This window comes from Triturus cristatus, chromosome 3_1 (genome assembly GCF_964204655.1).
Source record: "Triturus cristatus chromosome 3_1, aTriCri1.1, whole genome shotgun sequence".
NCBI classification, from domain to species: domain Eukaryota; kingdom Metazoa; phylum Chordata; class Amphibia; order Caudata; family Salamandridae; genus Triturus; species Triturus cristatus.
In genome coordinates this window covers 62,293,216-62,305,249 of record NC_140583.1, presented here as the reverse complement: position 1 = coordinate 62,305,249, position 12,034 = coordinate 62,293,216, and positions in this window count along the sequence as shown.

Genomic DNA, 12,034 nt, shown 5'->3' with positions numbered 1-12,034 from the left:
GGGTGGAGGGAGGTCTCCATCCTGCTGAGGTGGGGGCCAGGGAGCATGGTGGGAGTGGTAGTGCAGCCCTCCTACCCACAAACACCCTCATTGTGAAGATGGTTTCCTACCTGTAAGTTTGTTTGGTGTACTGCAATGGCTTCCAACTGCTTCTGGGTGGGGTGGGAGGAGGGCTCCATCCTGCTGAGGTGGGGGCAGGGGGCATGGTGGGAGTAGTGGTACAGGCCTCCCACACCCAGACACCCTCACTGTGAAGATGACTACCTACCTGTTAGTCTGATGAGGGTGATGTAATGGCTTCCAACTGCTTTGGGGGAGGGCTCCATCCTGCTGAGGTGGGGACCAGGGTGCATGGTGGGAGTAGTGGTACAGGCCTCCCACCCACAAACACCATCATTGTGAGGATGGCTACCTACCTGTAAGTTCATTTGGTGTACTGCAATGGCTTCCAACTGCTTCTGGGTGGGTGAGTGCTCCATCCTGCTCAGGTGTGGGACAGAGAGAATGGTGGGAGTAGTAGTGCAGGACTCCCACCCCCAAACACATTCCCAGGGAAGATGGCTACCTACCTGTAAGTATGATGAGTGTAATGTAATGGCTGACACATGCTTCTGGGTGGGGTGGGTGGAGGGCTCCATCTTGTCAATGCTGTGGGACAAAGGGGCCTGGTGGGAGTTGTAGTGCTGTCTGCCTGTACACATGCCCCCATGGTAATGGTGGTAGCTACGTTTGGGGTGAACGGGAGTGGGTGAATGTTGGATCTGTGAGCCATGTTTTTGTGAGTGTGTGGTGCAGATGGATTGAATTTGTCCTAGGTGGTGTAGCTTTGTAGTTGTGCAAGACAGTACATAGCAGAGTGGTGATAATGATTTGTTTGTACTTACCAGCCTCTACTCCCCCAGCTACTCCTGGGAGACTCTCTGGATGCAGTATGGCAAGCACCTTCTCCTCCCATGGTGTGAATGGTTTTTGTGGTATGGGATGGGCCACAGCCAGTCCTCTGAGCCAGCTCACGGTTCTTGCTCCTCCTCTCCTTGACCACCCTCTCAGATCATGCCGCCGCTTCATGATCTTCTTTTTTGATCTTGGGGTGGTCCCTACTGCATTGACCCTTTGGACTATCCTTGCCCACATTTGTGTCCTTGTGGCTAATAGTGTCTGTTGGACCAGGCTCCGAAAACGCTGTGGTTCCACTCTGACTATCTCATCTACAATGACTGTCAACTCACTCTCTGTGAATGTGGGCATTTTCTGTGTGGCCATGGTGTGTGGTGTGCAAAGTGGCTGTGGGTGCAGGAGTGTGAGTGGTGGTTGTGATGTGTATGGTTTGTGTTGGGCAGATGTGGAAGTGGTGGTGGTGCTGTATATGGTGTGGCTAGTGATGTTGTGTCCTTTGCTTCTCCTGTCAGCTGGGGTGTGTGTCCCTTCTCTCATGGAGTATTGCAAAGGATTATGGTCAGGGAAGGGGCTGGTTTATACTCAGCGATGTGGGTGTGTCCAATTGAGGTATTCCTGTCATGTGTGTTGTCCTGGGATTTGTATGTTTCTTTTTGCCATGTGGTTGTGTCATTGGGGTGTGTTTTGTGTATTTGGGGGGCATGGCTAGTTTTCTGTGTGCACTTTTTGGCCTTCTTGTCGGTTTTTTGCTTCGTCCGTCATATTTTTTACGGATCGTCCGCAGCGGTGGCTGTGCTTCAGCACTTCCGGTGGCTCTCCCATTCATCCCATTGTGCGACCGTGGCGGTCGGAGACAGCGGTACGTACCTCGGGACCGTGGGGGATATCCTAATTTCCCGTGCGGTGTCTCTGCTATACTTGCGGAAGTTGTTTTTTTTCCGCCGTGACTCCGACCGCCGCAGACGGATTTTGGCCATCTCCGCCCGCTACGGGCGTTTTGTCTTGGCCCCGTTCTGCCGCGGTCGGTGTTTTTTGGCGGATGATCCTAATTTGGCCGCCGGTTTTCACACGGTGCAGGCGGGTGGTTGTTTTCGGCTTCCATGGCGGTCGGGGTGGTTTTCTGGCCACCATCCTAATAGGCCCCTAAATATTATTATTAAGAAACTAATATTTAATATATTGAAAAATTTACAATTTTTTTACAAATATAATTTTGTATCACATATTTTTTTATAAAACATTGTTATATTGCTTGCATATTTACAATAGTCTTATTGTGCTTTTATATTTTGAATGTGAGTACATGAAACAAGCATACATTTTAATATATACTAAATATAATGTTTTTTGTTTTTGGTAATATAATATTTAATAAATATTTTAGAATTTTTTGTACATTTTTTGAACATTTGTGAAAAAAATTACAATAAATAAAAATATACATTTAAATTTGGGATTTTTTTTATTATTTCTCCATTCATGTCTATGGGACGTCAGTCTTTTTTTCATTTTTATTATGCAGCCATTTTTATTTCCTTTTTGTCACTATTCTGTCTATCTGTTTCGTTCTTAGGTAATTTTGCAAGACAGAACCTCGCGGTTGGGAGCTGTGTTTCGTCGATTAAGGTAAATTTGATTTATTCTACTTAGAAGGGGCGAGGTAGTTGTAGTCTAGTTTGATTTGTTAGGACGTTAATTATTTATTTTTGGTGTGGTTAGGTGTTGTTTTGGTAGTTTAGTTTAGAAGTAGAGTGTTATGTGGTGTAAATTATGTGTTGTTTAATTATGTTATGTTATATTTTATGTTGATTTTAATACTTGTGGATTTGTACATGTGTTTGTAGGAGGGTGTTCTTTTTTTTTTTTCATAGGTTTTCCGTTTTGTGAACGGATGGTGCTGACGACACGTTTATTTTTTTTAAAAGAAAAATGTATTTTGTTTCTTTGAAACAAGTTAATTTTTTACATTTCCTTTAATTTTTTTGGTTTGTTGGAGCGTTTTTGTAAGCTAATTTTCGGTTTTTTGAGGATTTCGTTATTGAGAGGATTGCGTCGTTGGAACCTTTTTTCTACAGTTGTATATTTGCATATTTTTGGGCTTTCTTTTCAAATGGATTCGTCTTGTGATTTATCTACTATGGATTTGTTCTTTTTTGAGGACCGTCTACTGCAACATAACTGTAAGTTATTTTTTATTATTATGGATGGGAAATGTTTTTGATTACATTTAGTTTGATTGTTTTATTTTTATTTTAATAATTATATTATGTCATATATTTATATGTACGTTTTCAATTTTTCAATTACATAATTATAATGATTAATTTAAAAAAAGAGTAGAATTGTGTAGTTAAATGTTTTGTGATTTTATAATGCTTATAATGTTTTGGATTGTTTTTTGTTTATAGTAACGATTTAGCAATCATGTCTAGGTATTCTAGCCCTTTGATGCTTGGAAATAGTTAGGTTTTATGTTGTAGGTATTCATACACTGTTTTTGTTTGTTTACTGAGTTTACGGCAGATTTTAGTTAGGGATTGCTCTAGGCTTAGCTCTTGATAGCTCTGTTCTTTTTAAATGGCTTCTTTTAGTTTGTGTAAGGTTGAATGTCCTCTTCCTATTGTGGCTTGGAAGGCATTGTGCCATCCTTCTACAGCATTAGTTTCAGCTTTTTGAGCTAAAATGCTATGAACTTTGGTTGTCTACGGTACCCTGACCTATGTAGCCTTCCCACCGAAGTGTCTTCAAAGTAGTCTAGGAATGGAGTTATTATTATTATTATTATACTCATTTGTATTGCGCAACAAATCATCCTCAGGGGGATCTCTCGGCCCTTGAGAAGAAGTCACCTAATGAGCAGCAGAATCTTAAAACAGCCAGGTCTTAAGCAGTTTCTTAAATTGAGACAAGTTGGGGCAGGCACGGATCTCCTCATGGAGACTGTTCCAAAGGACGGGGCTAGATGAGAAAAGGCCTGGCCGCCCATTTTGGCTTTCCTGATTCTCCGTGTGCAGAGCAGATTGCGATTGCTAGATCTCCACTGACGCACGGGTAGATACAGTTCATGTTTCTTCTTAATGTAAGAAGGGCCCGTCCCCTGAGGGGACTTAAAGATAGTACATAGAAGCTTGAAGACTACTCGCTTTCTAATACGAAGCTAGTGCAGTTGGCGTAGGAGATGTAGAGATGGAGTGCGTGCCGGTTTATTGAGGGCAAGGCGGGCTGCTGTGTATTGAACCACCTGCAATTTTGATAGTAGGTCTTCCCTTATTTCGACTAGTAGAAAGTTGCCATAATCCAATCTACTAACCAAGAGCGACTGAATGAGGGTTTTCCTTGCCATGAGAGGGATCCAAGGGAAGATCTTTCTGAACATCCACATTATTCCGAAGCAGGTGCCTGACAACGTCTTCACCTGCTCCTCCATAGAGAGTTTATTATCAATTCTTATGCCTAAATTCTTAGCCCATTTTTTTGGTGAGGGTGCCTTTCCTAGTTCTGATGGCCACCATTCTGAGGTCCACAGTTCCTCAGCTTTACCAAGCAGCAGTATCTCTGTTTTGATGGAATTAAGCTGAAGAAAGTTCTTCTTCATCCATATGGCTATATTTGACATACAGTTTTTAAACTTAGCTTTGGTCATTGCAGGGTGAGCTTCTATAGGGACTATCACCTGCGTATCGTCTGCGCACGAGATAGTCTCGAACCCAAAGCTTCTAATAATTGAGGCCAGAGGGGCCACATATATATTAAACAAAGTGAGACTTAAGATGGATCCCTGCGGGACCCCCTTATCCACCCAGGTGGTCTGTGACACCAAAGAATCCAGCTGGACACATTGTGTTCTGTCGGTCAGATAACTTTGTATCCATTTAAAGGCCATGCCTCTGACACCAATCTCTCATAGCTTATCCAGGAGGATGCGATGAGAGATGGTGTCAAAGGCTGCCGACAGATCGAGGAGAACGGGGTCCCATTGTCCAGTGACATCCTTATGGTGTCAGTGACTTCCAACAATGCGGCCTCGGTGCTATAACAAGCACGGAAGCCCAACTGGGATGAGTGCAGCAGGTTATTCTGTTCTAAATAGCCAGAGAGGTGACGATTGATTAATGTCTCCATTCTCCATTGATCTTTGAACTGCAAGGGAGGAGAGTTTTATTTGTTTCATTGCTAGAAAGGGCTTTCAAGAAGTATGTTATAATGGTTGGCTACTTCAACTGTTGGTACATAGACCAGGGCTATTAATTGTTTTATTTAATAGGCAAAGTTGCTTTTGGTGGCATAATCTATACTTAGGGGCCGATTACGATGGCGGTTCTAGGCACCTCCGCGGTGCTGGCAGAAAACGTCCTTTTACTTGCTCCTGCGGCAGTCCTCACATCCGCCATATTACAATGGGCAAAGATAGCCCAATTTCCGTCCGTTGCGAAGTTTCTGGGCCCGCCAGAGTTTTCGTTCTGCAACGGTGGTGGAGGGAGCCAATAGAGAAAGACCGCCATGCGGAATGACGTTACGACCGCCGGACAAATCACAATGCCTCAAACAGCCCATCAGAACGCAGTGGAGAATCCAGCCACTCGGATACGGTGGAAGCACAACTGTGGGGATAGAAACTCGAATCCGAGGCACCCCCACACTTTCCTGGCCACCATGGATCCAGCTCTACAAGCCCTTCCGCTGCTGTACCTCATCCACTACCAGAAGATAAGACGCCGTCGTGGTCAACACCGCAGTTAAGTCGAAAACACATCCCCGCATACAACCACAACACACAACTGTTGAGCTGAAATACGTGTCCTGTCTACATCAGACACCCTAGTGGAGACAGGATCATATCCCCCAGTGTACGCACACATGTCCTGCTTGTCAGAAATTGACACCTCTGCATCGGGGTCACCCATCACCATAGAAATCACTGCAACTAGCTCAGATATGGCGCTCATGTCACCGCAGCAGTGAAGCCAAGGGAAAACCAGCCCACAATGTAGTAGGAGTCCAGGACATTGTCCCAGACAAGCAAGGACAACATCACAACATCAACACCACGTGTAACATAAAAGAAGCACCACTCAGCACAACATATCTGCAGCAAGAAGTCATGTGCAGGGACACTGTCTACAGTAACATCTGATTAAGATCATCACCAATTGAATTGGAACATGAGTGTGGGGTGAGGAAAGAGTCCCTCCAAAATGACTATAGTCATCATTGCACACATATAAGGGTCAGTCCAAATCCAATGTGGAACAGAGGGGGACAGACCAAGTAGGGTGTGTATGTGTACTTCACAGTAGGCCAACAAGGCGTTGGAATGAGTCAGTGAGCCCAGGTAGATGACACAGCATATTACACACCACTGACACACAATCACAGATCACCAGAGCCCCCAAGCAGACATTGCTAGGTCCATCATATACAATGGTAGACCATATCACACAATGACAGCCCATACCATGCAACACAGTATAACGTTTTTGATTCAAACAGAAAACTGAAAGTAAGCACCACTGTGCATTTCACTCACAAGTGCACTGCTGAAATAAATGACACCATGTGAGTATGTCTAGTACATCAACAACACTGACTACACTGCCAACTCACAGAACACCCACATACCATCACTCCACCTCAACAAAGGGAGCACCAACCACTAAGAGGCCGATTCAGATCTCGCTCGGAAGGACTCCAAACACGATCTGGCCGTAAAAAGTAGGAGCCTTACGCATGTTTACCGCCCGACTTGTACAGCTGTACGAGCGAGCAAGTATGATGCGAGAAATGCAAAATCGCCGACCGAATCGTTTCCGGGTCCGAACCGCTCCATATGCCTCATCCGAAAGCATACCATGCCGTGCAATGGAGGTGAATTCCGACTGGGCCAGTAAGATGCACGCGTCAGACAGCTGGATCGAGCTGAAGTTTCCGGCTCGCAAGACGTCCGGGAAGCTGCCTTTGGGGGTCTGCGCGGACCCCCGTCACCCGCTGCCTTATGACTCGGACACAGGGGGAGACCCAAGGGTCTCCCCAACACAGGCATGTATGGTGCGGATGGCACCATTGCGTACCCACTGTAGGGGGCGCCCTTGTGCGAGACATACCCATTTAGTCAATGGGAGCCCATGTACACGTTGTACGACCTGCTCCCATTGACTTCAGTGGGAGTCTGACCGAACCGAGTCCGGCAGCATGCGGCCGCATCGTACTCGCTCGGTCGGACTGCAGGAGTCCGGCTCGGTTGGAAAACACTCCGGATGCGGCTCGGTCAGAGAGCTTTCCGACCCAGATCGGAAGCGGCCCCTAAGTAGTGAATGAATGCTAAAGTGTCAGAAAGAGTCTATCTTGACAGCAGGAAATTCTGACCTGACACTCGGGACAACCCTTCTCCTCATACCTGCCTTCTACTCATGTGAATCAAAGTGAGTGGGGTGTTCTATTTGGAGTTGCCTTGCCCGACCTGAGGACCTACTGCCTGCTCCCAATACTGCTGACCATTTTGCCGCACCCGGGGCCTTGACGCGGTGTGCATCCCCTGCCACCGCTCCACACCATCGCGCGGCCACAGCCGGGGGAGACTACAGCTCCCAGGTTGCCTAGCGGCAAACTCCCGTTCCCTTCGCGCCCGGAGGCGCAGAAAAGGGAGAGGCTCCCTCGGTGGAGCGGGTGTTCTATTTGGTGTTGCCTTGCCCGGACCTGAGGACCTACTGCCTGCTCCCGATACTGCTGACCATTTTGCCGCACCTGGGGCCTTGACACTGTGTGCATCCCCTTCCGCCGCTCCAGACCATCGCGCGGCCACAGCCGGGGGAGACTACAGCTCCCAGGTTGCCTAGCGGCAAACTACCGTTCCCTTCGCGCCCGGAGGCGCAGAAAAGGGAGAGGCTCCCTCGGTGGAGCAGGTGTTCTATTTGCCTTGCCCGGACCTACTGCCTGCTCCCGATACTACTGACCATTTTGCCGCACCTGGGGCCTTGACGCTATGTGCATCCCCTGCAGCCGCTCCACACCATCGCGCGGCCACAGCCGGGGGAGACTACAGCTCCCAGGTTGCCTAGCGGCAAACTCCCGTTCCCTTCGCGCCTGGAGGCGCAGAAAAGGGAGAGGCTCCCTCGGTGGAGCGGGTGTTCTATTTGGTGTTGCCTTGCCCGGACCTGAGGACCTACTGCCTGCTCCTGATACTGCTGACCATTTTGCCGCACCTGGGGCCTTGACGCTGTGTGCATCCCCTGCCGTCGCTCCACATCATCGCGCGGCCACAGCCGGGGGAGACTACAGCTCCCAGGTTGCCTAGCGGCAAACTCCCGTTCCCTTCGCGCCCGGAGGCGCAGAAAAGGGAGAGGCTTCCTCCGCGTTGCGGGACACGCGCGGGCGGCGCCGGACGAAGCCCGGACCAAGGGCGGGCACGTTTAAGCCGTTCAAGACTGGTCAATGACGGGACGGGCCACCCTCCTAACGTTTACACAGAGATAAGGTTGTCGTGTTTTTGCTACAATTGCTGAGGGTAACCTGTCTAAAGGGAAGCCTGTTGGAAAATCTAAGCAGTTGACATTAAGAGACAGTTAAGTAATCATGATGGCCGTGTCTACAATGCCTAATAATAGTGGCTCTAATATTGCCCCACAAGTTGGTGGATCGCTTATGGGTACTTTAGATAATTTCATTTTTCGGGTATCCACAGCATTGGCCAAAGACATCGAACTGTCTGAAAAAAGGTTATCCTTAGACCTCCTTTGTGAAAAAAGGTAATCTATGGGAAGTATAGCTGGGGCTAGGTCCCCTGCATTGTACAAAGTCGACTTAGATGATACAATATGTTCTTTGGCTGAAGCTTCAAGTAGTCCTACTGTTTGTGCTGAAGTTCTTGCCGTGGCATTGGAACAACAACCAGCACCAATTTTAGGAAAAAAACACCACAGCACTTCTAAGAGTAATCTGACCTTGCCTACCATAAAAATAAGGTCAGCTAATATTGCAAAAAAGGGTGTGGGCTGTCAACTAAATGTAGATACAACAGAAAATAGTGGTTTTGGGGCAAAAACCAGAACACTAACACAAGTTAAAAAAAAAAAAGATAAATGTTAGACCTGGCACCTTGGCGTGAGTTTCCCTTCCACTTTTTGATGGTGTGCCTCGATTGTTTTGCTGGTGTTGTCCGCTCAGGGCACTGCGCCACAGCTAATCCGTGCCGCAGTGCAAGTGCTCCCTAAGTAAAGTGTACCTGTAATTGATGTTCACGATTGGTTTATTGGATTCCCTGTCAGTCCCCAGTAAAGTGCACCAGGGGTGCCAGGGCTTGTGAATGCCAATGCTGCTGGTGGGCTTGCAGCGCTGGTTGCGCCACCCACAGAAGCGGCCTTGTAAAATGTGTCTAGGGTCTGCCACCGCAGACCCTGTGCGCGGTCCGGGACCGTCGCGCTGACTGCGCAAGTGCCCCCACTTGCCAGTCCCTAAACCTTCCCTTACCTACATATTAGCCACCCCTCTGGTAGGCCCATGGGCAGGGTGCATTGTAGGCATAAGGTAAGACATGCCCTGATGTGTGTGGCATGTCTTAGTAGTGAATTACAGCCCTTTCCGTTCTTCACTATTGAAGGCTACCTGCTCTCCATAGGCCAGAATGGGCTGTTGGGATCACGCCACCGCCGTGACCCCAGTGGACTCAGAGAGCATGGTAGAGTGTCAAGTTTAGTATGCCTGAACTCAGGATAATAAAATACTTCTTGTAGTCAAGTTTATTTTAATATCCTGGGTTTGTAAATACTACTTTTAGAAAGTTAGTATTTACTGACCTGACCATCTCAGTCCGCCTCTGCTGTGTGTGTGTGTGTGTGTTCTGCCTAGCAACAGTAGGAGCAGGGTGGGGGATCCCCAGAGACAGGTTGGCTGCCAGGTGGTGGGTAGAGAGATTACACCAGGATGGGTGGGAGGAGTACACCTTGACTCTTGAATAGACCTGTGCTCTGCCACCACAAAGCCGGCGCCGCCCCCTGTGGGGCGGCTGATGTCTCTGCCCTGCTGCTGAAAGGAAAGAGCAGAGTCACCATAACAAAGTGCTCCAGAACTGGACTGAGCCAGGCCTAGGCCCCCTGGCGCTAAAGAACAAAAGAATCATGGTATAAAAGTAGGAGCCTGGCTCCTAAGAAATCAGAATCCTGTTTACCACAAAGAACCTCTGCCCGACTAGAAGGAGAAGGAGACGCTGGAGGAGCTGGCCTGCTGCCTGCCTTGCTGAGAAAGGAGAGGAAGAGACTATTGAAACGACTTTGCTACTTTGTGCTTGAACATTCTCCAAGGGCTTGATCTGAGCTTGCCCCCTGAACTGAACCCCAGGACCAGTGGGTTCTCTGTGCTTCTTGCTCGTCCTCCAATTCAAGCCGTGTGTGCATCCCGCTGGAAAAGAGACTGCGCCCCTCATCGCCCCTCCTAGGGCCGTGACACTCAGGAGCTCGCCTGCCGTAACCCCGTGAGAGCCCCGCTCCGTCCGGAGCCGCTCTCTGTCCCCGGGCCAGGCCGCCTGCACCCCTGTCACCGCCTGTCATTGGAGCGCGCTGAACGCGCTATCACCCCTCCCGCCGGACGCCGTCCGACGACTGTGATCTACGCCGGGTCATCCAGCTGCACTGACTGTGCCCTGTGACCCCGCTTCGCTATCCTCGGACATCCCAGGCCGCGCCGCCCCCGCTGTGGAGACCCTCCTGCACCGCCGTGCCAAAGGGTCGCGGGCCGCGCCTGCCTAATTGCCCACACCTGCTGATTGAGGACCCAAGAACACTTCCCGAAGTTGAGAGTCGCACCGACCTGTGCCGACTCTCCACATCACGAAAGAAGTTCCAGTATCGGGCTCGGGGCCCGCAACGCCTTATTTCCCCGTTCGCAGGAACCGATCTTTGTGAGTACTGGAACTACAAGTAACCTTTGCAAGAGACTACAAAGTATCCATTTGAAACTGCGAACCAAGAACATTTGCCTGCTGTATAACCTGGTGGCCTAGCGAAAACGTTATTGGTCTTGTGATAAGTCTGCTGAGATATATATACCTTATTTTTACATAAAGAAGCGTATTTTTATATATATCCAAGTCTGGTGTCCGTTTCTGGGGGGATTGATGTATTTACTGTGTGTATGATTGTAAGTGCTTAACCAACAACGCCTGAGGAATCGCCTTGGCTGCTCACGCCACGCACCTAGAGGGTGAGCAAGGGTCATTCGCAAGGGGTTATCCTGCGCCCTGACGTGGAGGAGAGGGTTCCCGCTTGACACAAGGGCAACCTTGCGCCAACCGGAGATCCCCGACTCTAACATTGTTGGCAGCGGTTGGGATTCCGGATTTGCACTTGTAATTTGCATACAGTGAATTATTAATCACCAGATAGTGAGAGCAGACCAAATAACGCAGCCACAGGTTTTCATTTTTGGAACTTTGTTGAGACATCTGCCATTACTGCAACCATGCCTAGCTCACTCTCCGCTGGAAGAGCACTCTCTGTGATTTCTGGAATAGATGAGGTGGATTGGGAGAGACTGGAAGGTTACACAACGGAGCAATTGAAAGGCTACAGTGTAAAATTCAGAGTTCCCCATGCTGGATTCAGGAAGAAGAACCAGTACCTCAAGGCGTTGAGAGCCTGGAAGGAGTCAAGAGACCCACGGAATGCGGGGGACATCGTTCCACCCGACAACCTTGAGGAGCCCAGCAGAGTCCGGTCGCCAGAGGAGCTGGCAGACAGGGCAGCAGACAGGGCGCATGCAATGGAGATGGCAAAGTTGGCAGGACAAATGGAAATGGAAAAGCAGAAGTTGGCCCTGGAGGCACAACAACGCCAAATGGATCATGATATCAGATTGAAGGAGTTGGAGCTGAAGGCGAAAAGTTTGGACACCGCTCCTTCTGGTGGCAGCACTCCACCAGTGCAGGTAGAGTCCAAGGTGTACATCCCCAAAGATGTAGTAAAGGAGTATTTTAGAAAGGATGACATAGGGCAGTGGTTTAGAGCCTACGAGGTGGCCATGTCCTCACACCGGGTCCCTGAGAAAGACTGGGGAGCGGGGTTGTGGGGAAGGTTCCTTGCTGAAGGGCGTGACACACTGTTAGATTTACCCTTAGATCTCCAAACCTCATACCCCCATATGAAGGAAG